General features: G+C 40.4%; 1 protein-coding gene across 1 annotated transcript in view; it reads left to right on the top strand.

Annotated features, from left to right (window-relative positions):
• TRIM66 (tripartite motif containing 66) overlaps positions 1–25392 on the top strand; it is a 127682-nt gene that overhangs the window by 16731 nt on the left and 85559 nt on the right. The window contains exon 3 of the mRNA XM_043972397.1: positions 3263–3468. The gene's annotated coding sequence lies outside the window, so the exon portion shown is untranslated. The remainder of the gene's footprint in view (positions 1–3262; positions 3469–25392) is intronic.

Raw genomic sequence — 25392 nt, 5'->3', positions numbered from 1 at the left:
TCAGCCCCTTTTCTCTCCCCCATCCCTCACCTCAAGGGACATCTAACTAAAGTGAGTTGCTTTTTAATTCAAGCTGGTCTACCATACCTCATGGATGATTACAATATAATTTGAACTTGAGCCAGCCTTTGGTTATTTCATTGTGTACCAATTTTTCTTTCTTATAAAGCTATCCAGGTTTTTAATTTTTTCCCCTGTATATAAATGAAATTAATAGAATAAATTAGTTGGGGGATATATAATACTTTGAAAGACAAACAGAAGATTTTATATTTGATGCTGGGTATGATAGAAACCCACTGTATTTTATTGAATGGGGAGATGATATGGTCAGACTTGCATTTTAGAAAGATCAATTTGACAGCTGAGTGGAGAATGGATTGTAATGAGGAGACACTGGGGGTAGGGAGACTAAGCTAAAGGTGGTCATCCAGGTATTAGGTAATGAGGGCCTGCCCTAGGATAATTGGGGCAGCTAGTTGGTGCAGTAGCTAGAGCACTGAGTTTGGAATCCAGAAGACTCATCCTCCTGAGTTCAAATTCTGCTTTAGACACTTACTAGCTGTGTAACCCTGGGCAAATCATTTAACTCTTGTTGCCTTGGTTCCTCATCTGTAAAATGAGCTGGAGAAGGAAATGTCAAGCCAGTATCTTTGCCAAGAAAACCCCAGAAGGGGTCATGAAGAGTTGGACACAATTGAACAACCACCAGCAGCAGCAGGATAATTGCAGATGAATTAAGTGAACGTTTTTTTGAGGATTAGAGAGACCTGAGCATGTTTGTAGTCAATAGACAAGAAGTGACTATATATTAGTGAGAAAGTGGGGATGGACGGGGGCATCTGCTAAAGAAGACAGGATGGCATGGGATCACTTGTGCATGCTTGCCCTGGCAAGGAAAAAAGGTACCTCCTCATGGGAAATAGGGTAAAGGAGGAGATAGTGGCAGAAAACTTGAGAGTGATGTGAGAGATAAAGGACAGGAGAAGGGGGAGCTCTTTGCAAAGGCCTAAATATTTTTAGTAAAATATGAGGCAAGGCTCTCAATTGGAATGGGGCAGGGGGAGGGTGGGGTGGATACGAAAGTGTGACACATAGGAAGTGCTTAATAAATGCTGTTTTCAGTCTATGTGTGTCTTTCTGTCTGTATTCATCTCTCTCTCTCCTTGATCACTTATCTATTGGATAAGTGTATAAGTTTTTTTTTTTTTTTTTTTGCGGGGCAATGGGGGTTAAGTGACTTGCCCAGGGTCACACAGCTAGTAAGTGTCAAGTGTCTGAGGCCGGATTTGAACTCAGGTACTCCTGAATCCAGGGCCGGTACTTTATCCACTGCGCCACCTAGCCGCCCCAAGTTTTTTTGGTCTTATATCTGTGAGTTTATATCTGTTGTCTATGTATCTTGGATTACCAAAGCCTTATCTGAGAAATTTGATACAAAGATTTTTTTCCCCATTTGCCCACTTCCCTTCTTAACCTCAATTTATTAATTTTGTTTGTATCAAAGCTTCTTAATTTTAAGCAAATTATCAAAAGTAATCAAAATTATCTATTTCATTTTTTGTAATTTACTGGACAGTTTTTGTTTTTGTTTCTTCATTTTTGTTTTTTTAAGACTACATCTCCAACTCATAGTTGTGAAAGATGTGTGATCTTTTCTAATTTTTTAATGCTATACTCTTTAATACTAAGGTTATGTAGCTATTTTGAATTTATTATGGAACATGGCTTAAGATATGGGCCTAAACCAAATTTTTGCCATATTGCTTTCTAGTTTTCCCAGAAGGTTTTTTTTTTTTACACCAAATAGGGAATTTATAAATAATTTATGTTTTGGGGTTTATTGAACACTGGGTTATTGTGTTCCATTGTTTCTGGTTCTCCCTTGTCTACTCCGTTATATTGATTTTCTTCTCTCTCTCTCAATCTCTCTCTGTCTCTCTCTCTCTCTTTTTTTTTGGCAGGGCAGTGAGGGTTAAGTGACTTTCCTAGGGTCACATGGCTAGTAAGTGTCAAGTGTCTGAGGTCAGATTTGAACTCAGGTCCTCCTAAATCCAGGGCCCGTGCTTAATCCACTGCACCACCTAGCTGCCCCCTTCTTCTCTGTTTTTTAACCAATACCAAATAGTTTTGATGAATGTTACTTCATAATAGAGTTTGAAGACTAGAAGTGCTATTCTTCATTCATGACTACCTTTTTTCATTATTCCCTCTGATGTTCTTGATCTCTTGTTTTTCCAAATGAATTTTGTTTTTATTTTATAAAATTCCGTAAAGTGTCCCTTTGATGGTTTGATTGGTATAGTATCAAAACAATAAATTAACTTTGGTAGTATTGTCATTTATTTTGTCTCAACAGCCCAGCCATCAGCACCTAATATTTCTCCAGCTATTTTAAATGTTTTTTATTTCTTTAAGGAGCACTTTGTAATTGGGTCCATACAATATTTTGTATGTTTTGGTAGATTGATCTTCTAATATTTTATGTATTTTATGATTATTTTAAGTAGGATTTCCCTATTATTCCCTTTTAGATTTTATCATGTAGAAATACTGTTGATTTTTATGAGTTTATTTTGTAGTCTACAACTTTGCTCAATTTCTTAGGATTTTTTAAAGTACACCATCATGTCATCAGCAAATAGGGATAATTTGCCTATCTTACTCTTCCATCATATTTGTAAGCAGGGTTTTGTTTGAGTATAGTGGAAAAAATGCTCCAAGTTAGGAATAAGTGAACTTAAATTCTAGTCTTTTCTTTGCCACTAGCTGGCTGTGTGATTTGAGGCAAATTGCTTATTCTTTGAGGGCCCGTTTCCTCTTCTGTAAAACAAGAAGGTTGGACTAGGTAATCTCTAAAGACCCTTTCAGCTCTGATATTTTACAATGTCTACTATACCTAATGAACACTACAAACAAAACCCCAAAATGGAATAATTTCGTAAAAAGTAGTATGCATCAGAAAGGATCATTGGCAGGAAATGATACAGAAGTGAGAGACTGCAGACTAGTCATTATATTTGTTTTGCTATTTATAGATTCTCCTCTGCATTTGTGTTTCAGAGTTTGGTAGAAGATTGCTATCAGGGTTCATTTTAAAAGGCTGGTTTGTGCTCACACTCATCGACTGTGTCCCTAACCTTCTCCTCTTTGCAGATTCCTGCTGCACTGTCCGGGGAAGCATAGATAGATTTTCAGTCACAATGAACTTAATTTTTTAAAAAAAGAAATCCATCAGTTTTATTTGGTGTTTTCCTTACAGGGAGTTGACTCTGCCCTTGTTGATTCTATCCCGTTTTTATCTGAGTATGTCTATAAATGGAAAAGCTGGTGCAGTCATCGTGAACCACTGGGATCCTTCTAACGTCTGCAGACCCTGCAGTCTTTGGAGTCAGCAAACAGAGGGTGTGGACCTGTGGAAGTTCTGCTCGCTGTCCCAGCTGAACCTGAAGAGAAAAGGGACCAGAGGTGTGCTCCCTTCTGCCTTGTTTTGTTTTCAGTGTCTGATTTATGGATGTAGTTCCACGGGGTGAAGGTAATATTGGGTAGTTAGTTCCTGTCATTTGTGTCCTGGACAGGCAACCTCACTTTATGCAGTTGATCAGTTCCAAAAAATTGCATATATGAATCAAATGTGCTGTAAATGGAATCCTATTTTAAATTCATTAAGGAATCTCACTATTTAAAAGAACTCTGTGGAGAACTCTTTTGTAAAAAAAGGGTATTCCATATATATACATATATGTGTGTATATGTGTATATGCATACATTTTTATTCTAAGTTAGGATTTTTGTAGGTCAGATTTTCTGAAGGTGGGCATGCCTATATTGAACAAAGTGATATTTTGGTAACAGAATAAACACATTGAGGAACATTTGCTTTTATTCCAGACCTGTTAGCTTAGACGTTTGCTCCTTGAGGGCAAGGACCCTTCTTTATTTATCTTGGTGTCTCCCCCAGGATCTTGTACATAGGAGGCACTTCATAAATGTTTGTTGAATGAACTTCCTATTAGGACAATATTTGGGCAGAGGATGACATAGTAGAGGGGCTGTGTTTGGGTTGCTAAGACTGACAACTAAAAAGAACCTGACCAAGCTGTGTGATTTTTAAGGTAAAATTCACAGAAATGAGAAAGCAGATCTCAGATCTCTGAGGATGGGCACAGCTCCATTCAATTCCCCGCAAACATTTTGACCACCCTGAATTTTGTGGGTTTAGGTCCTAATGCCAAGATGCTGCCTCTTTGGGAAGGACAGAGATCAAGGGAGACTGCACACCCTTTCTGGACAGGTGCTGGTTTCTCAACTATAGTGTTCCTGGGTAAATGAACCACAATGAGGAGAAGTTTAAATCACTTGGCAGAATTTTCCAATGTCTCCAATTAATTTTGGATGTTTTCTATTGCATATTTGAAGTAAACATAAGTAACATAAGTAAATATATCCAGGCTTTCCTTGAATTACATTATTAATAGAGCTACGATGGAACTCATCATGTAGAAGAGTAATATATCTAATAAAATCTTCCTCCTCCTTCAGCCTCAGCAGTTGGTTTTTAACCAGAGGGGCAATTTTTGAAGAATTTGTGGTCTTCCACCCAATTTCAGTCAATATCAGAGCGTCTGGATGGGCCATTATTGATGACCACATATGCATTTAGAGGAAACTTGTGTTTGCTTTCTACCTTTCAGTATTTATAGGGCTTCAGAAGTGCTTTACACCTATTAGATGAAAGAAAGTATTGTCATCATTATCTCATTACTCATAATTTTAAGCAAGTTTGGTATATGTACCCAGAAATGAGAGCCATGCTGGCTCTTTGTCAAGGCAGAGGTTGTGGTTTTAAACAGTCTTCAAGTGTCTTGGTGTTTATGAAAAACGGAAATGTAATGTTAATCATTGTTCATGAGGGATGTTAATTGTGAACAGACAGTAAACATATCATCTGTTTCTACTAGGATGAAAATAGATTTTTGTTGATGAAAAGATTCCAAAGGATGCATTTTTATGAAGGCAGGGAGGGAGAAAAAGGAATAAACATGATCTTTCTATTGCAAAATCATCAAAATATAAGGCCACTTACCATCAAATCTTAGAATCCCAGAGCTAGAGAAACCTTAGAGGTCATTTAGTCCAGCCTCCTATCCAGTTGAAGAATCCTCTTTGCTGCATCTCTACAAGGTGAATCTAGTCTCTGCTTGAACGTATCCATTGGCTGAGAGCTCACTAATAAAGATAGGAATAGCTGACATTCCTACAGTCCTTTAAGACTTACAAAGCACTATACACACGTTATCTCACTTGATCCAATATTTCATGAAGCAGCTCCATCCCATTTTTGGACAGCTCTAATTATTCAACTCCTTATTTTAGCTGAAATCAGTCTCCTTGTAACTTATGCCTGTTACTTACAGTTCTTTCCCCAATAGCTGAAGAGAATAGGTCTGACTCCTTCCCATGACAACTCTTTAGATATGTGAACACAGCAGTCATGTCCCCCAAGTCATCTTTTTTTCTTGGTTGAACATCCCTAGTTTCTTCAAATGGTCCTTTGATGGGCTACTTCCTGGCCTCTTCACCACTTAGGCTATCCCCTGGATGTTCTCTGTCTTTCCTGCATTGTCATGTCTAGAACTAAACAGTATTTCAGATGTGAGCTGCTGAGGGCAGAAGACAGAATTTTACTTTATTGGAAGGCAATTTGATTAATGTAGCTTTACTTTTCACAATATGATACAGGAAGGGGGCTCCTTCTAGGTTACTATTTTCAATGAATCAATGTGTACTTTGTCAGTACAATGACAGACTAGGTTCTAGGGATACAAACAAAAATAAAATACCTTGTTCTCAAAGGGTTTGTATTTTATTGAAGGAGAAAACACACACATATATACATATACATACATACATATAAATATATGTAAATAAATACAAAATAAATACATGGTAGTTGAGGGAGAGTGGGCAGTAATGGTGGGGAGGGGAAATCCAGGAGGACTTCATGTAGCAGGTGGTGCTTGAGCTGAGTCACAAAGAAAGTAAGGGATTCTTTGAAGCAGACATGGAGAGAATATGCCAGCGCAAAGGCAGAAGATGAAGTATGGTATAGGAGGAACAAGATGTTGTCCATTTGTCAAGATGCTCAAAGGCAGGAAGGGAAATGTATAAAAATACTGGATAGGTTGGTGGGGACCAGATCATAAAGGGCTTTCAATGCCAAAAAGAGGAGTTTTACTAGTATTCAAGAAGTAGCCATTGGAGTGAATCGGGTGGCAGGATGACATTGTCAGACCTGGGCATTAGGAAGATTACTTTGGCAGCTGTATGGAGGAGGTGCTGGAGTGGAGAGGAGGGAGACCATGAGGAGGCCTTCGTTATAGGTCATAGCAAGAAGAGAGTGAATGCAAGAGATGTTGTGGAGGTGAAACAGCAAGACAATTTGGCCACTGATTAGTTGTATGTACGACATGAGGAGTTGAGGTCACTGAAGACGTTTTGAACCTGGGAGCCTGGAAGGACATAGAGGTACACTCACAATTAGAGAGCATGATTGTTTCCTTTCTCAGCGCCTAGCTCATAGTCTTTTTTTCTCCCCAACTCCTGCCCTCCTACTAAGACTTCAACAGATATATTGTCAGTTCCTCAAACACCCTAACCTCCCAGTTCTTCAGCTTACTCATTTTTTTTGACCAACTTTATTGCCCTACTTCTACTACATATTACCCTGGAGCTTGCCATCTTGCCACAAGTGTTTCGTTCTCATTTTCATGAACTGTAAAATTCCTTTATCTGATCACAATCTGTTGTCTTTCCATTGCTCCCTTTGTCTTGTAGCCCTTAACCTTGTTCTTCATCCTCTCTGCAATCTCTAGTCCCTCCTTCAATTCTTTCCCAGGCCTCATCACTGGCCACACTCTCCTCACTGCCCCATTTTGACCCATTGGTGAACCAGTTCAACTTTATATTGCCCTCTTCTCTTGAGTCTCTTGCACTCTTATCCTATTGCTGATTTTACCCTCAATAAGCCTCAGCCTTGGGTTACCATTTGCTGATCGGTCCTACTCACAGTGCTGCTGAATGAATGAATGGATGAATGGATGAAACACTTATTATGTGCAAAGCAATGTGCTAAGTGATGGAAATACAAACAGAAAAGCCAGACAGTACCTACTCTAAGGAGCTCACATTCTAATGGGGAGAACACATATGGAAAGTTTTTCAACATCCTCTCCAACATTTGTTATTTTCCTTTTCATCTTAGCTAATCTGATATATGTGAGATGGTACTCCAGAATTGTTTTAATGTGATGTATATTTCTCTAATCAATGGTAATTTCGAGCATTTTTTTTCATGTTTCTATTGATAGCTTTGGTTTCTTCTAAAAACTGCTTGTTCATATCCATTGGCCATTTATCAATGGAGGAATAGCTCTTATTTTAATTTTATTTTATTTGGCTCATTTCCCTAAATATTTGAGAAATGAAGCCTTTTTCAGAGAAACTTGCTATAAATTAAAAAAAAAATAGGTTCTTGCTTTCATTCTAATTTTGGCTACATTAGGTTTGTTAGTGCAAAAGCTTAAATTTCATATGATCAAAATTATCCATTTTACTTCCTGTGATCTTTTCTGACTCTTGTTTGGTCATACACTCTTCTCTGCCTCCCGTCTTTCCTTTAGGGGGCCTTGCTGTCTCAGCTAACCTGGAAGTAGGTAGTAGTTAGTGGAGATGCTTGGCTCATTCTCCACGGGAGCTGCTTCCCCAGTTGATGGTTGTAAGGACTAGGCTAGAGGCACAACTGATGGTCTGGGCCAGGGGAGAAAAGGAGGTGCTGCCACTCCCAGGGTTCCTGTGCCTATCTGCCTATTAGTGTCAGTTGGTGAGCAGTTGGTGGTGACAAAGAAGGTGGTCCCTTTTCTGTAATGATTTCTTCCCTCAATGGTGGTTGTGGTGGCTGTTCAGGAAGCAGGGCTGGTGGCTTGGGGGCACTGCTGTTCCCAAGTTTCTTGATCTCAGGATACCTTGCTGCTACAGCTAGCTTGCCTTGCATGTGAACGGATCATGAAACTGACTGGATCCACTAAAAATTGAAGCGACATAATCTCAACTGGGTTTTGCTGTGGCAAGACAGGCATTTTATGTGTCCCTAACCAATTCACTATCCCACTTAACTCAATAGCTTTTCATACCTTTCCTCCTCAACTCTTTCATGGCTCCTCCTCCTCCTTTTCATAACTTTGCCTCATATTTCACTGAAAAAATGAGACCATTTGCAGTGAGTGTCCTTTTCCCTTCTGTTCTTCATCTCACATCACTCAGATGTCTTCTATCAGCATCTCCTCCTTCATTCCTGTTTCACATGCAAAGGTGGTCCTTTTTCTTGACAAGGCAAACCCTTCTACATGCACGAGTCTTCCATTCCACCATGTTTTCTCCATCATATTTCTCTTTCTATCATCCCCACTCTCATCATTATTCAATAGCTTCCCATCTGTTGTTTGCTTCCCTACTATCTACAAATATCCTCAGATCTCCCCACAAGCTTAAAAAGCCCTTACCTGACATGTCCATCCATCCCTGATAGCTGTCTTCCTGTATCTGTCCTTCCTTTTGTGCCTAAACTTCTCGAGAAGACTGTCTATAATTGAAGCTTCTACTTCCTTTCCTCTCACTCACTTCTTAACTCTTTGCAATTTGACTTCTGAAACTATTCTCTTCAAAATTATCACTGAGCTCTTAATTACTAAATCTAATGGCCTTTTTTAAAAGTACTTCTTGATCTCTCTATAGCCTTTGATGCTATCTTGAAACTCTTTTCTTTCTACTCTCTCTCTCCTTATCCCTTCCTACCTATTTGACTACTCCTTTTCTTTCTGCTCTGTTGGATCTTCATCCATATCACACCACCAGAGGGTGGAAGTCTCCCCAAACATCTTAGACTCAAAATGCCCAACTCCTCCCTTCTCAGTTTTCCCATTTCTGTCCAGATCACCACCATCTTCTCTGTTACCCAGGCTTGTATCCTCAACCCCTCACTCGCCCCAGATATCCAGTCAGTTGCCCAGTCCCATTAGTTCTCTGGAACATCTTGTATGTTCCCCCTTCTCCTCAAACACTGAACCTAACCAGGTGCAGTTCCTCATCACTCCATGACCTTTCAGTAGCCTTCCACTTATCTCCCTGCCTCATGTCTCTCCACTACAGTCCACTCTCTGCGCAGCTGTTATAAATCAATCATTTTAAAGGATAACCCACCTCCTTCAGAAAACTCTGGTGACTCCCTGTTGTTACCTCCAAGATTAAATATCAAATCTTCCATTTAGTTTTTTTTGTTTTTGTTTTTGTGAGGCAATTGGAGTTAAGTGACTTGCCCAGGGTCACACAGCTAGTAAGTGTTAAGTGTCTGAGGCCAGATTTGAACTCAGGTCCTCCTGAATCCAGGACCAGTGCTCTAGCTACTTCACCACCTAGCTGCCCTCTCCATTTAGTTTTCTTTTTTTTTTTTTAGTGAGGCAATCAGGGTTAAGTGACTTGCCCAGGGTCACACAGCCAGTAAGTGTTAAGTGTCTGAGGCCAGATTTGAACTCAGGTACTCCTGACTCCAGGGCCGGTACTCTATCCACTGTGCCACCTAGCTGCCCCCCCCATTTAGTTTTTTTTTTTTTTTTTTTGGCGGGGCAATGGGGGTTAAGTGACTTGCCCAGGGTCACACAGCTAGTAAGTGTCAAGTGTCTGAGGCTGGATTTGAACTCAGGTACTCCTGAATCCAAGGCCGATGCTTTATCCACTGCGCCACCTAGCTGCCCCCCCATTTAGTTTTAAAACCCTTTGTGACCTGGTCCCTTCCAGCCTTTCCATTCTTCTTACACCTTATCCCCCTCCATGTCCTTTTTGATCCAGTGACACAGGCTTCCCTTGAGCAAGACACTCCTCCCTACTCTGGGACTTTGTACTGGCGGGCCCCTCTGCCTGCAACTCTCTCCCTCCTCACTTCTGCCTCCTGACTTCCTTCAAGCCTCAGCTAAAATCCCACCTTTTACAGGAAGCCTTCCCCTATATCCCTTACTATTAGTACCTTCCCTCTGTGATTATCTTTAATTTATCCTGTAATATATTTTGCTTGCACATAGCTATTTGGATGTTAGACTGTGAGCTCCTTTTTACCTTTCTTTGTATCCTGGCACTTGGTGTAGTACTTGACACAGTTTTGTTGTTGTTGTTTGTCCTTTGTTCTTGAAGAGGACCATGACGTTGGGGTGATGTCATGGCAATTGGACTTAAGTGAGGGAGGGCTGTGCAAGGTCACCAACCTCACTCTGTCTTCCAGAGCCATCAGGGTCCAGTGGCAAGATATACATCAGGATGACTGGAGATGCCTCCAGATGTTTGAGGCAATTGGGGTTAAGTGACTTGCTCAGGGTCACAGCTAGTATCTGAGGTGAGATTTGAACTCAGGTCCTCTTGACTCCAGAGCCATGGCTTTATCCACTGTACCACTGAGCTGCTCCATAGTAGGTGTTCAATAAATGCTTACTGATAAGAAGGAAGAGAAAGAGAAGTTCAGTGAAGAAAAAATAAAGCTTGATAGTTTGTCTTAGAACAGCAAAAAAGGGATACCCAACAATGATTTACTAAGATGGGTTTTCTTCTTCTGTGGCCCCCAAATAATCTGGTACTAAACAGAGGGAAGGAGACACAGGATACCATGTCAATCAACATTCCTTGGCTCTTAGTGCGATTCCTGGCACTTTGGCATTCAGGGTTTTCTAAGCTAACCACCTTGTGCTGAGGAACAATAACCACCTTACCCAAGGCTACCTGGGGCTGTGAAGAGTGCACCAGAGGAGTCAGGACACCTGCTTTTCTGTGGCAGCTTCACCACTTGCCAGGGGGTGACCTTGGGCAAGGCACTGCCTTCCCAGAGCTTTAGTCTCTGATCTATAAAACGAGAACATAATGTCGGCTTTGCCCTGTGATTGTGAGGAGTAAGTGGAAAGATACATGTTAAGAAAGTACTTGGAAAAACATAAAGTGCCGTAGAACATAAGGAATCATTGTTATCATCTCCCTGAATCCACAGGCTCACCATCGATAGGGTGTCCCAGGGGAAATCTGGGTGGAAAGCTCCAGCCAACCAGCAGAATATGTATTTGAGTCACCAGGTGCAAAGCTTTAATTAATGTAGCAGCTGGCCCAGAAGCACAGCTGGGACTCACTCAGCAGCCACCTACTGGGGGTGGGAGTGGAGAATAAGATCTAAATCGGAGAAGAGGAAAACCCAGAAATTGTGTGTTCTAGGGTAAAGAAGAGACTTTCTCTGAGGACAGGTGACATTTTAAACCACAACTCTCTTAGATAAACTTGATGAAACCTCTGTTAGGAAGAAATGGCTGTATTTGCTTTACATTCTGGGATTTCTTCTGGTGTTTAATCAGTTGTGGGAACCCAGAGACTTCAGGAAAAACCAGGGAGTTCCAGACAAGTCTAGATTTGTTTTTTTGTTTGTCTTAAAGTCCACATTGGTATAGGTCTAATTCTGAAGTAAAAGTTTGACTACCATGTTCAAAGAGAGGGATGCAAGCACTTTTGCCATCCAATGGTCTCCCCTACTGAGGCTCTAACTAGTCTGTAGACTGTGTCAGTGATATCTTGGAACTTTAAAGCTTTTATTTATTAGCGTTTGTTTTGTACAGTTAATGGATTCTTTCTCGTTTCCCCCTATTTACCCTGAAAATAGAATAACAAATCAGAGGTCTTGTAAGGTTCTAATTTAAGCTCAAGCTCCCCAATGACTAAATGGGTGTCTTGATCACCCCTTTTGTCTTCTCTCCTCAAGCACTCCATATCACCCCTCTCTTCATTCTTTCACCTGAAGATCTCTCATGTTTTATTGAGAAAATAAGGCCATTTGCTGTTAGCTCTGTTGTCTCACCTCCTCAAACCCATTGACATCATCCTCCATTCTTTCCTCCTTTCCATCCCCCATTCATTCTAATTTCCAATGAAGAGGATCCTTCTCACCAAGGCTTGGTTTCTATATGTACCCTTTATTCCACCCCTCCTATTTCTTCTCCCAGATCACCCCTCTAATTCTACCCTTTCTTTTAATCTTCAATCTTTTCTTATACTGGCTTATTTCATGCTGCTTATAGACACTTGCAGTTCTCCATCATTCTTTTTTTTTTTTTTTTTTTGGTGAGGCAATCTGGGTTAAGTGACTTGCCCAGGGTCACAAAGCTAGTAATTGTCAAGTGTCTGAGGTCAGATTTGAACTCAGGTCCTCTTGACTCCAGGGCCAGTACTCTATCCACTGTACCACCTAGCTGTCTCATTTCCATCATTCTTAAAAAATCCTTACTAGGCTCTACCTAGTAAGCTATCATCCTATAGCTCTTCCTCCTTTCACAGCTAAACTTATAGTAAAAGCTATCTACTTTCATTGGGTTTACTTCTTTCACTTCTTTAAAAATTATATTGATAACTTTTATTTTTACACAGCCTAGATTTACTCTTATATGCTTTCCCCTCCTACCACCTAGAAAGCCATCTTTTTTTGTTTGTTTGTTTGTTTGTTTTTTTTTGGTGAGGCAATTGGGGTTAAGTGACTTGCCCAGGGTCACACAGCTGGTAAGTGTTAAGTGTCTGAATCCGGATTTGAACTCAGGTCCTCCTGATTCCAGGGCTGGTGCTCTATCCACCTCGCCACCTAGCTGCCCGAAAGCCATCTTTTATAACAACAGCTTTGGTTTCCTTCTTTGAAAAGTGACTATTCACATCTTTTGACCTATTTTACATTTGAATCAGTTCCTTACACATCTTCTCTGTGAGAGCTTTATCAGAAAAACTTGCTGTGAAGATTTTTTCCTTTTGTTTTCCTTTTAATTTTAATTGCGTTGGTTTTGTTTGTGCAAAATCTTTTTAATTTTATATGATAAAAATTGTCAGTTTTATTTTCTGTGATCCCCTCTATCCTTTGTTTGGTCACAAACTCTTCTGTTGGTCATAGATCCAAGAAATAATTTCTTCAATGCTCCTATGATTTGCTTATGATAACATCTTTTATGTTCAAGTCAGATATCCATTTGGAGCTTAACTTGGTATTAGGCATGAGGTCAGTCTATACCTAATATTTCCCGGACCACTTTCCAGTTTTCCCAGTAGCATTTATTGAATACTGCCTAGTAACAGTGCTTTTTGGTTTTATTGAAGTATTTTTTTTCTATATGTTTTGTACCTAACTTTGCCTCATAATTAGGTCCAATGGTTGACCTCTCAATTTCTTATCCAGTACCAAAACATTTTGATAACTACTTGTTTGTAGTATAGTCTGAGATCTGGTGTTGCTAGATCCCATTTTTTCCCATTTTAAAAATTATTTCCTCTGAGAGTCTTCACTTTTATCGTGCAGATGCAATTTATTATTATTTTTTCTAGCTCTGTAAAATAACTCCTTGGTAATTTGGTATAACACTGAATAAATTAATTTATGTGGCATTGCCATTTTATTATATTGGCATGATCAGCCACACATGAACAATTGAGATTTAAAAAAATTATTTAGTTCTCTCTTCATTTCTATAGGGACTATTTTGTACTTGGTTTCATATTATACCTAGGACTGTCATGGTAGATAGATTCCCAAATATTTTAAACATTTCGAATGTATTTTCTCTATTTTTTTCTTACTGAGTTTTGTTGGTAATATGCAGGAATATTGATGATTTATGTGGATTTATTCCATATCCTTCAACTTTGCTGAATGTATTGTTTCCATGAATTTTTTCATTGACTAAGGTTCTTGAGGTAGACCATCATCTTTTTTACAAAAATAAACAGTTTTGTTCTTTGACTGTGTTTATTCCTTTGATTACTTTTTCTGGGTCTTATATGTAGAATTTCTAGCATACTTTACCTGTGCTCTTATTGGAATGGCCTCTAACATTTCTCTGGTGCATAAAATGCTTGCTTTTAGTTTTAGATCAATACAAGTTATCATATTAAAGAAAAGCCCATTTATTCCTATGCTTTCCAGTGTTTTTTAAAATTGTAAACAGGAATTAGATTTTGTAAAAGAACTTAATTTTTTATATATGTTTATATAGTCATATGATTATTATTTATATTGTTAGTATGATTTATTATGTTTATAGTTTTCCTATGTTTAACCAATTTTACATTACTGGCATAAATCCAATCTAGTCATAATGTATGATAATCTTTTTGTTATATTGCTGTAGTCAATTTGTTAATATTTTATTAAAGTTTTTTGTATCAGCATTCATTAGGGATATTGGTTGAGAACAAGGTTCCTTTATCTTTTTTTTGTGTCGTGGACCTTCTTGGAAGTCTGCTGAAGCCTATGAACCCCTTCTCTTTTTTTTGAACCCCTTCTCTTAAGAATGTCTTTTAAATAATTGAAGGAAATGCTAAATTTCAGTTAGAGGTTAGTGAAAATCAAAACCCATTTTTTTTCTCATCCAAGTTAACAAACCATCTGAAATCTATCCTTTGTCTATAGCTCAGGGATTTTGTCAGGATGAAATGAGATAATATTTGTAAAGTACTTAGCAGAGTGTCTGGCATATAATAGGTGCTTAATAAATACTTATTCCCTTCTCTTTCTATCTCCATAAAACCTCTCACATAAACCTCCTTCTAAAAGATCACTTTAGTTCAGACCCTCATCAACTCCTCTGGGTTATTGCATTGGCTAATCCCAGTCCACCCTTCCCACTGCTGCCACTCATCTTCCTCAGGTGCAAATGGAACCTCAATAAACTACAATGATTCCTTTTTAGGTAAACATCCATTTTTAGCTTTTAAAACCCTTCACAACCTGGCCCTAAGCTACCTTTTCAATTTTCTAATAGATTACTCTCCTTCCAGTACTCCTGCCAGCTGATTTCCCCTACCTGTTCCCCATGGTTGGAAGGCCCATCATCCTTTCCACAACACTCCTCTGCCTCCTCCTTGTTAGTGTCTTCCCCTTGTGTTCATACCGAATTCCCCAAGTAGAATGTAAGCTCCTTGAGGGGATGCACTTTCTTCTCTGTCTTTGTATCCTCAGATCCTAGCAGTGTACCTGGCACCCAGAAATGTATTTATTTTTTTTGCGGGGCAGTGAGGGTTAAGTGACTTGCCCAGGGTCACAGTGTCTGAGGCTGGATTTGAACTCAGGTCCTCCTGAATCCAGGACCAGTGCTTTATCCACTGAGCTACCTAGCTGCCCCCCCCCCAGTAGATTTTTAATAAATGTTTGTTGAATTGAACTGAGGTGGCCTTTGATCCAGACTTTAAAGAGTGGGTGGGATTTCAGAAAGCCAGAGAGAGAGCAAAGGTATTCTGGGATGAGTTAAATGTCTTCTTGCTGATGATTGGGTCATCAAGCATGATAACAGCTACAATGTAGGAGAGGAAAAGTGGGCTTCACTGGGGAGGGCCAGTGCTGCCCTGGACCTGCTTCTGGGAGCAGGGACACAAACTACACTTTCCAGGCCCTCCACCCAATGACGTCAGTGCCTCTCCTCAGTCTTCTTTATTCTGTCTTCCTAATCTAAAGATAAACCTATTCATTCTACTCTTACAACTTCCCTCTTTGTGCCCCCTTCTTTCCCTTCCTGCAGCACCAGCACTAGCTCAGGCCTGTTGCTGGGACCACTGCAGGAGCTTTCTAATGCTGCCTTTCAAGTATATCATCTACTTATCTGCTAAGATGACTTTTCTAAAGGGTCAGTCTGTTTGGAGTTTTGTTTTGTTTTGTTTGTTTTTTCCCGGGGCAGTGAGGGTTAAGTGACTTGCCCAGGGTCACACAGCTAGTAAGTGTCAAGTGTCTGAGGTCAGATTTGAACTCAGGTCCTCCTGAATCCAGGGCCAGTGCTTTATCCACTGCGCCACCTAGCTGCTCCCTAAAGGGTCAGTCTGAACATGTCATGTTCTTGCTCAGTGAGCTCCAGTGGTGCCCTATCACCTTCAGGATCCAATATCAAGTCCTCTGGTGTTGAAAGCTCTCCACAACCTGACCTCTTCGTACTTTTCCAGCCTTTTTACACTCGGCTACCCTCTACGAACCCTACAATCCAGCCCCACTGCCCGCTGGATGGTGCTCACACACAGCACTCCATGGCCATGCTTTGGACCAGCTGGCCCCCATTTCTGGAATGCTCTGCTTCCTTAACTCCAAATCTGCTTCCCTGGCTTCTTTGGAGATTGAGCTTGCTGTCTCCCCCATTACACGTGTGTTCCTTGAAGGCAAAGGCAGCCTTTTTTTTTTGCTCTGCTTTGCATCCCTGATGCATATAATGCCTAGCACATGGTAAGTACTTAATACATTACTTGTTAATTGACTGGCTGACTGACTAAATCCCTGACAAGTGGTCATCCAGCCCCTGTGTCATCACCTTGGGTGATGAGGAGGTCACTCCCAAATGAGAAAGCCCATTCCCTGTTTGAGTAGATCACCCCCCTGGGAAGTTCTTTCTTAAACTGAATTGAAAACTGACTGTTACTTTTACTTTAGTTCTTCCCTCTGGGTCCAATAGAATAAGTCTGATTTCTCTTCAATAGGACAGCCCATTTACAATGATCACGATCCCCTCATTTGATGAGTGACTGTGGTGCAAACATACAGAATCACAGATACTGAGAAGATGGAAGAACCAATCCTTTAGATGAAAAGCTGGACTTCTGAGGGAGAAGCAGTCACCCTCTGGTTACCTTCCATAGAAGACTGCAGAGGTCAGATGCTAAGGGTTTCGGGTTATGGTGGTTCTGCGCAGCAACAAGGGAGGGAAGTGATGCAATATATCACAACCACAGAGTCAGCGAGAGAAATGCCTGCCTGTTGTCTTAATTAGCAGCCTGTCCTGCTCTAGCTGCTGACTCGCAACAGCATGGAGCAAACCGCACCACATCAAGGAGGCAGAGAGGGCACCTCTGATGTAGACAAAGCAGTGAGAGCACAGTGCCTTTTTAAACTGTTTTTCCAGACTCAGGTGTCTCTTTGACCCACACGATGGCCAAAATCTGACAATTGCCAGAGGGGCAGACTATAAAGGCAAGCTGGATATTTGGGGTCAGTCAGATAAGTAGAAAGCTCTAAAACAGCATTATCAGGGTTTTTTCCTCTCTCTCTTTAAAACAGTTTCCTCTCCCTTAATTGGGTCTCCAAGGCAATGTGAATAACATTGGCACCTCTGAACATTACTCTGTGAGAGTAATTATCCTAACAGGCCTAGAGTGGGGGAGGAGAGGCAGAGGCTGTCTTTGGGTTTGGAAGGAAAAGCCACATCTGATGTGCCTGCTCTACTTGGTCCTCTAATTGATTTTGAGAGTAATTACTGGTGTAGGTTTTCTGAGAAAACACCTTGCCCATGATTTGTATGAGGAGCCAGGAGGTAGCTGATGGGAATGAAGGTAAGAGTGTCCCACCTTGGACATTATCATTTCCTTCCAGAGGCCTGAGGAAGGGAAGTGACTTTCCTGAAGTCACCTAAGGAATTAAGAGGCAGTGCCAGCCTTGGAACTATGTTCTCCTGACTCCTGGCCCTGGTTGCTTTGTCTTTGGCCAAGCACTATGCTTCATTCAATCCCTCTGGCCTGTGTTAGAGTCGCTACAGAATCCTAGAATCTTAAGAGTCCAACCCCTTACCTGGAGCCTGAACGTTCTGTACATTTACAAATGGTTATCCAGCCCTTTGAGCTCCTCTAAATCACAGGGAACTCACTACTTCAAGAGGCAACCTATTTCATCATAGGACAGCTCTGATTGGTGAAGAAGGTTTTCCTGATATTGAGGTTCCCTGTTACTTCTTCTTCTTCTTCTTTTTTTTTTTTAGTGAGGCAATTGAGGTTAAGTGACTTGCCCAGGGTCACACAGCTAGTAAGTGTTAAGTGTCTGAGGCCATATTTGAACTCAGGTACTCCTGACTCCAGGGCCGGTGCTCTATCCACTGCGCTACCTAACTGCCCCCCTGTTACGTCTATCCATTGATATTTCTGTCCTCCAATTCTTTTTTTTGAGGGGCAGTGAGAGTTAAGTGACTTCCCCAGGGTCACACAGCTAGTAAGTGTCAAGTGTCTGAGGCCAGATTTGAACTCAGGTCCCTCTGAATCCAGGGCCAATGCTTTATCCACTACACCACCTAGCTAACCCTGTCCTCCAATTCTTGACATTCATACTCTACCAGGTTCCTTCAACTTTTGCTGCCTAGTTAGATCAATTCTACTTAATCTAAACTTGCCTGCCTGGACTGAGGGTATATGTCTCTACCTCTTTTAGCTCCCAGATCAGACCCAGCTAAGTGTTGGCACCTCCTGGCATGCCTCCATCCTATCCAGATGAAATCCCAGGGCGCTCCTCACCCCTGCCATTGTGCTGCTGTTTCTTAAAACCTGATGTGACTATGGGAGAATTTTCCCCATTCTTCTCTTTTTTTTTTCCTTTTTCCCCTTCCCTACATTTCCCTATTCCTTTTCCTTCCCCTTCCATATCCCTTCCTCTATATCTTTTACTTCCTTCTTTATTCTTTATACTTCCTTCCATTTATTTATGGCCTCCTGTGTGTAAGATAGTGTGGTAGGTACTAAGAATGCAGAGAAAAAATAAGAAATCGTTCTTGCCCTTATGGAATTTCTATTTCTACACAAAACATTTAAAAGATAAAAAGAATGAATATCATAAGAGGAAAGAATAAATGAATACAATATGTAACTTGATAATGGAGCTAGCACTCTAACTAGAGGGAGGTGGTACTTTGAAGAAAGCAGATGTGGAGAAGAAGTATATTCTACGAATGGACCTTTCAAAGGAATGGACCTTTGCAAAGGCCTGGAAACAGGTGTTATAATACTGAGTTTGGAGAACAGTAAATGGACCAATTTGACTGGAGAAGAGAACCCATGAAATCTTTTCACAGGTTGGTTTAGATGCACATTCAGTCATTTCATCTTTTTACTTCTGTAATCAGTTTGGAAGATTTCAAGTTAATGCTGTGTTAGAAGGTACCAGAAGCCAGTTCATTTATGTAGCAGATATCGTCAGGCAACTATTTTTTTCCCACAGGGTTTACTCTGGTTTTCTCATAGGGTAAATTAGACCAGCCAAGCTCCAGTGTGCTCTGGAGATGTGGGGTCACCTCAGTCAGTCAGTGAGAATTTTCTGAACATCAGCCATGTGCTTATTAACACTATTTTAAGCACAATGGGGAGCATAATGGTAGATACGGTACCTGCCTTCAAGGAGCTCTTAATGTAACTGAGAAGTCAAAGCCAGCTTCCATGAAATCATGAGAGAACTATGTGCTAAATATGTGATTCTCTTTATAAATGCAGGAAGATGTCAGAAACAAGATCTCTATAGCTTAGAGTACGTGGAAAAGGTATCTTGAGGAAGGAAGATTTGAACCAAGCTTGAGGGATGGGGAGGAAATGGGATGGAGAACATTCTAATTGAGGGAGGAAGAAGAGTGCTAACCCAGAGGTAGGAGTGAACTTGGCATGTTCAGAGACAACAAGAACACCCTTCTTTCTGGGGCAGAGGCACATGTTAGGGGTATTGGGAAGGAAAGTTCAATAAGTAGAATTTGTGACAGACCTTGAAAGTCAAGGAAAGGAATTTGGATTAATTCAATAGGAAGCTATTTTAGGTTCTCTATTAGGGAGTGATAGGATACACGCATATTTTAAAGAAAAATTAGTATGTTAGTGATATATGCAGAGGAATAGTTCAGAGGAAGGAAAGACTGAAGGCAGAAAGGATAAGGAAGCTGTTGCACTAGCTCAGGTAAAAGGTGATAGGTACTTAGACTGAGGCTATATAAATGGACGTATTTTCAGAAGAAGAAATAACAAGACTTGATGACAATTTCTCTCTATAATGAAAGAGAAGGAAAGTCCAAATTTTTTAGCTGGGAAGAATAGTGGTACTACTGAGAGAAATGGGTTGGTTGGGAAAGAGTTCCAGTTTTGGGTAGATCATGGATATAGCAGGTTTGGATATGTTGATTTTAAGGTAATATATAGGCCGCCCAAATGGAAGTTGTAAATGTAGGACTAGTGCTCCTGTGAGACAGGACTGAAGGTACATATTTCATTCATCCCCTTTAATATATTTGAAGCCATGAGATGGGATGAATTCTTTGAGTGAGGGAAAGTGAAGGGCTCAGTTCTTGGGGACTATCCATACTTAGATTTCAGGACTAGGAAGAGGAACCAGCAAGTGTATTATGGATAAAGTAAAGAAGGTAGAAGGAGAAGCAGGAAAGTTCAGTGCCTCAAAAAGTGCAGGAGGAGAGAGTTTCAAGAAAGAAAGGGGTGAGGATTGTTGCAGAGAGATTGAGGAAGATTTCACATCTGTCAATTCGTGCTTTCCAAGTTTGCATTTTCAGACTGAGAAACGACTTTTGGAGGAAAACGAAGGTCTTTTCTTCCTTCTCATACTATCCAGTGATAATTGCCCCTTTTCTGGTGTCTACTTAGCCGTGGTACCACAAGCACTAGGATTTTAGGAATTTAGGGAGTAGCAAGTACCTGACCTATGTGTCTGGTATATAGTTACTGCTTAATAAGTGCTTGTTAACTGACTGTCTCTATCCTGTCTCCCCTCCCTTCTTTTTCCTGTGTGTGCATCCATGTGTCCCTGGTGTTCAGCACTGACAGCTGAGGGACGCCCAGGACCTTTATTCCTATAAATTTGTTCCCTCCCTTCCTTAAGTCTTAATCCCTTGCTTGTGACTCTACAATTGGTTGCTAAGGAAACTGATTGTGACGTCACAGGATGAGGACTTCAGGTGAAGAGGCAGGAGCAGGTGAGTCAGTAGGAGATAGAGATTTTATGTAAACAAAGGAGGACTTTCCCCTCCATCTATCTATCTATCTATCTATCTATCTATCTATCTATCTATCTATCTATCTATCTATCTATCTATCTCTCTCTCTCTCTCTCTATATATATGTGTATTACAGGTAGGCAGGACGTACGTTTTTTTGCAGTTTTTGTAGCTTTTTAGAAAAAGATGAAACAAGGTTATGATATTTACCATCTTGATGGCCACAGTGTGAGGCTGGCAGAGTATATCAACTTGATCTCTAGCTATGCAGACACTGTTGTTTGAGTCCTGTTATTCCATGTTGGATTGCTATTTAGATAACAGAGATTGCATCATCCTTCATACGTATAAACAGGGAATCCCCAGGGCTTTGGCAGCTCCTCATTTCTCCACCTACAGTGTTGTTATGATGAGCTATATTTAAACGAGCTGCCTGAAACCTTCAGGTTCCAGCAACAGATGAATATTGTCATTTTTGGGTAATATGGAGGGTGACGGCTTACTGGAGCTGGTCCTGCAATACCGAGGGAGGAAACAGCTTTGTGAGCTAAGCAGAGAGCTATAAGCAGAGTTCCCTAAAGTTAAAAGTCTTGTTTTCTTCCTCTTGAGCATCCACCACGAGTTACCCTAAGGATTTAGGGAGGAGATACAACTGGAAAGAGATATATCTCTTTAAGACTGTCTCTCTTGCCGATCAGTTTGGGAATATTGTTGTTGCAGTGCTTTCCAGATAAACTCATCCAGGATGACTCACCAGAGGCCTTCCTTACAGGAGTATGTCAGGTGAGAGTGGGAGAAAGAAGGGGCTGACTCCCTATCTCAGCCTCCCCTCCTCCTTCAGCTAGCAATGTTCCCTGATAGAAGAAGGGCTGTTTTCTGTAGAGAGGTATAGCTGTGCACAAAGCCATACTCATTCCTGGCAGCGCTGCTGACAATTAATGTACAGAAAAGGCTGTTTCCAGGGAGTGGGCTGTATGTGCCCTTTTGCTTAGTTACAAACCCATCCTCTTGACTGTCAGTCAGTCTTGCCTGTCCCTTTTCCTGGCTCTCTGTCCAGGTGGGCTGCTTTAGCAACAGAGCCCCAGGGGACCAACTACAGGTAAGCAAAGGAAGATGCTTTGGGGGAATTTGGTTAAATTATGGGCCAGGAGCATTCTGTTTTTTATTTAGTCTGAGTATTGCCATAAGGGGGCAGGTTAAACAGGTTGAGGCTTCTGTTCTGTTGATGTGACTTGGGTCACATGGATGGGGAGGGGGTTGCATTATTTTGTTGGTTGGTTGGGTGACCCAGAGACCTTGTCTGCTTACATGGGGGATGTCTAGCAAGTCTGTGGAATTGACATCAGTATTGAGACTGTTTTATGATCATTGGGAAGAGAAGCCAGGAGAATTTCTGTGATTCAGTAGAGATGTTTTTACTTTTCAGGGATGTGATAGTTAGTTGGTAGTTTATATATAAAATGCTCCTGCCCCCCTTTTCTGTGATCCATGTGCTAGGGATATTGGATAACAGGATTTTAATGAAACCTTTGGGACTAGAAGGTAAAACTATCAAACACTGCACCCAGAGTTGTAGATTTCGTGAATATCTTAGCAAACAGGTGTAATGTGTTGTTTCTACTTTATGTATAGAAAATTGAGGCATGGGAAGGTAATGTGACTTGTGCATGATGACAGAGGGAGGGCATTGCCTCAGAGTCAATCAGGCAAGCTGTTCAGTGTTCTTTGGGGGTAAGCTTAATTTCTAGATAGATTTGGGCAAGTCATTTTTATTTCTCTGGACATGACTTTCCTACCTACAAAAAGGGGAAGAGTTGCCTCACCTCTACCATCCTCAGGGTTGGAAATGACCACATAGGCTATCCAGCACCATCTTTTCATTTTATAGATGAAGAAACATTTAATGCCTTTGACCCATGGTCACATGTAAGTGTCTAGTAAGTGGCAGAGCTGGGATTATGACTTCAAGTCCAGGGTTCTTTCTCTTCCTTTATGCTGCCTCTTAGGTACCCTGTGCAAGGGCCCATTTCAGGAGGTAAACTAGGCTGGTCTTTCCTTAAAGCTACAATGCTGCATGAAAAACCAATTGACACATTCATGCTCCACAAATTGAGGTTAGAAACTTTATTTGGCTCCACTTTGTCTTTTGTGTTCTTTGAACTTTCACTCAATTGAGATTAAACTTCTTTTCAGTATTTTGTCACCATGATCCTACCTGGACTAAAAGTTCTAAGTTTTATCAGAGCTACATGCCAGCTTCACCTCCTTTTCATGGTTGGCAAATACTGTGGTCCAGATGCCAGTGGTGGCAGCAGTAAACTTGGGCTGAGTCCTCATATAAGGGCTCCTTCTTCATGGTTAACCAGACATGTTAACATTAACAGCAGTAGCAGCCAAGTGAGAGAAAATCTCAAGCTCTGCCTCCCTCTTTCTGAAATAGAAATTCCTACATTTCTTTTGCGGCTCTGAGCTCTTCATAAGAAGGCCCTTATGTTAATCACAAGGATTTGTACAACCACTACTCCATGAATCTTGGGACTGAAGGGGACCCACAAGAGTTTTCTAAGCCTTTCTCCCTTGTCTGCTATTATTTTTAGGTTTTTTTTTTTTGTCAGCTGTCTTTGAGGGAGAAAGATAAAATAACATTCCACCTCAAAAATCTCCCTGAAAATCCACTAATAGAAAAAAAATAATCCTCTTATAAATTCGACATACAAGTGAAACCCAATATAAATAAATATAAAGCCCAGATTGTGTATAGTCAGTGTTCCTAAATATGGTCTATCCCAGGCTGGATGAAATTATAGGTCTGGGAATTTCCAGGTAGGACTACCAAAGTCAATCCTAGCAGGGAAAATAACCTGTGTTTGAGGATCCCCAAGGACCTATAAAGTCATGGCTGACCTCAGCATTACGTTTGAGAATTGAACATTGAGTCAGGAAACCCTTCCAGTGAAACTTCCTCTTGCTATAGCTTCATCTTTATTTTGTTCTTCCCTTGTTGGTCATCATTCTCAGAGGCCTCAAGAGCATTACTTGATGACTGCTGTTATGTTGCTTCTGTCACCTCTTTTCTCCACCCTTGTCTCCCTGACTTTAATCATACCTGTATCCCTTTTCTGAACTTCTTAAGTTTTCCACATTCCTTTTTTTTTTTTGGATGGGGCAATAAGGGTTAAGTGACTTGCCTAGGGTCACACAGCTAGTGTCAAGTGTCTGAGATCGGATTTGAATTCAGGTCCTCCTGAATCCAGGACCGGTGCTTTATCCGCTGTGCCACCTAGCTGCCCAACCACATTCCTCTTTATTTTTAGTGTCCAGAGCTGGTCCTAAAGCTCTGGTTAGGGTCTGACCATTGATTGTGGAAGATTAAAATCCATGTCTTTTCCTACCTCAAAGAATTCCCTGTGAGTACATCCAAGAGCAGGTTTCCACAGCTAGAAAAACAACTTTGTTCAACCTCTTTTCCTGGTATTCAAGGCCTTCCATAACTTAGCACCACCTTACTTTTAAAAAATTATCTTTATTTAAATGTTTATTCACATATTTTGTTTTTACAATACATAAGTTTTCCAGTGTATCATTCCCATACCTTCCCCAGAGAGTTATTCATTATAACAAATATTTAAAAAGAAGAAAAAAAATTAGTCTCTGCAAATAAGGAGAGATGCTGTCTCATATCTTTTTTTTTTTTTTTTAGGGCCAAGCTTGGTCATTATGATTTTATAGCATTTAGTTTCATTGTGCTTTCTGTTTCCATTGTAGTAATTATATAAATTGCTTTTCTGGTTCTGCTTACTTCACTTTACATCAGTTCATGTAAGTCTTCTCATAGTTTTTTCTAGTTATCATATTAATAATTTCTTATAGCACAGTAATATTCCATTACATTTATATAGCAAAAGTTGTTTAACAATTCCCTAATCAATGTGTATCCATTTTTCTCTCATTTCTTTGCTATTACAAAAAATGCTGCTATAAAGATTCTTATGTATAAGATCTTTGTTCTTGTCATTGACCTCCTTGAAGTATATGTCTCACTGTAGAATCTCTAGGTCAAAAGTTATGGATATTTTTGGTTACTTTCTTTGAATAATTCTAAATTTCTTTCCAGAATAGTTGGACCATTTCATAGCTCTACCAACAGTGTATTAGTGTGCCCAACCTTCCACCACCCCTCCAACATTGACTGTTCTCATCTTTTATCATCTCACAGCATGATGTCATATTGCTCTCTTCCATTTACTACTGCACACTCCAACCAAATTAGATATCCCATATCTCAGTTTTTTATACTTGGTGTTCTCCTTTCTTTGTTTCTGCTCTCACCACTTCTTGTGTTTGGAATATTTTCCCTCTCTCTTTTCATCTGTTGAATTACTACCTATCCTTTGAAGCTTAATACAAACCCCACCTCACCCATGAAAGGTGTCCTACTCTCATGAGTTTGAAATGATCTTTCCTTCAGATTTCATACAACACTCAGCTCTGTACCCCTCCTGCAATGTTATGTACTATAGCAATCTGGATCTATGTTATATTCTATTATGAGAACGTGAGGTCC

Source organism: Dromiciops gliroides, chromosome 6 (assembly GCF_019393635.1).
Source record: "Dromiciops gliroides isolate mDroGli1 chromosome 6, mDroGli1.pri, whole genome shotgun sequence".
In the NCBI taxonomy this organism is placed as follows: Eukaryota; Metazoa; Chordata; class Mammalia; order Microbiotheria; family Microbiotheriidae; genus Dromiciops; species Dromiciops gliroides.
Note: the sequence above shows the minus strand (reverse complement) of the source record. Positions and strands in the feature narration are given on the sequence as shown.